Below are 1,585 nucleotides of genomic sequence, written 5' to 3' on the forward strand. Positions count from 1 at the left end.
ATGCGATAATATTTATAAGGTTTGAAAGTAAATAAATGCTATTGTTTAATTGTATAAAATAAATGCGATGCGTCTTGCATAAGACGAAAAACAAAATGTTGAAATCGACTATCGCGATTATAATACTAAGTGCTTGCCGCATGATGGAAAAATAATAGCAATAATAGTAACGATAATAATAATATTAAGACGGCGATTAGAATAATATTAATAATTATAACATTAAGTGCTTGCAGCATAATAAAATAATAATAATAACAGTAATAATAATAATAAATAATATAATATTAATAATAATAAAAGATAATGATAATAATAAATATCAATATCAATATTAATAATAATAATAATAATAATAATAATAATAATAATAATAACGATAATAGGTAATGACTATAATTGGACAGTGGGAAACGACCAAACTAATAAAAAGCAAATAATTGCGGTAAAGTATACATAACTATTCACAAATAAATATTTGGAAAAAAAGCGGGACAAAATCGGGTGTCAACACGAGGCTCTGAACAGGTGCGTCGAGCAATATTTACGCTGCTTTGTCGCTGACAGTCCCCACGAATGGTTCCCACTTTTACCTTGGGCAGTGAATCGGTACAATATCGCTTATCGACTCCTATTTGAATGACACCTTTCCATCGCTTTGTACGGGGGTTAGTACTCCAACTCTAGCTCGTTATGCCTTGGGGTCTAGTTTGAGTGAGCTCATTGAGCAATATATGTTGCAAAGGGATGCAGTGATGGACCTTTTAAAACTTAATCTAGCGAAAGCTCAGCAGAAAATGAAGGAATTTGCAGATAAAAAGCGCAACTTTGTTGAATTTTTGGTCAGAGATTGGGTTTTTGTCAAGTTAAAACCATATAGGCAAAATTCCTTGCGACTACAAAAACACGTAAACTTGGGGCGACGCTTCTTTGGACCCTTCAAGGTTCTTAAGCGAATTGGGGAAGTCGCATGCAAGTTGGATTTGTCGGACGACACCAACATTCATCCGGTTTTTCACGTCTCTATGATGCGGAAATGTGTAGGACTACCCGACAATCAGGTTTCTCCACTACAGTTGCAGGACTCGCTCTAAACGAACCTTGAGGACAAGGTTCAATCTGAAGATGGGGGTATTGTCATAGAGGAGACTATGGGGCTAAACCAAGAAGCCGAGGTGAGTGATGGGCCATTAAGTGGGCCTAGAAGTCTGCCCAGAAGAAGTAAAAGGGGCAGAACCAAAGGCTAGGAGACTATGTGTGGGATGTTGGCTAAGATGTGAATTGTTATCTAAGGCATAATTAGAGAGGGGACCAGCTGTTAGTATTAATAGAGGAGAGTGTGTAGAGGAGTCCGGAACAAAAATACCTTAAAAAAAAAAAATCTTGAACCAAAATACCCCAACAAAAAAAAATGTTACCAAAGTACCTTTAGCGCAGTATTTTACTGGGCTAAAGCACTTAACCGTAACGGCATCGTTATGTTTGGGCCGTTAAAGAAAATACTCGCGCTAAAGGAGCGTCTTCTCTCTATAACGCAAAGATTTATCGCTATATACAGTTGTTTTACCTATAGCGCATTATTTTC

The sequence above is a fragment of the Lycium ferocissimum genome, chromosome 2 (assembly GCF_029784015.1).
Source record: "Lycium ferocissimum isolate CSIRO_LF1 chromosome 2, AGI_CSIRO_Lferr_CH_V1, whole genome shotgun sequence".
NCBI lineage: Eukaryota > Viridiplantae > Streptophyta > Magnoliopsida > Solanales > Solanaceae > Lycium > Lycium ferocissimum.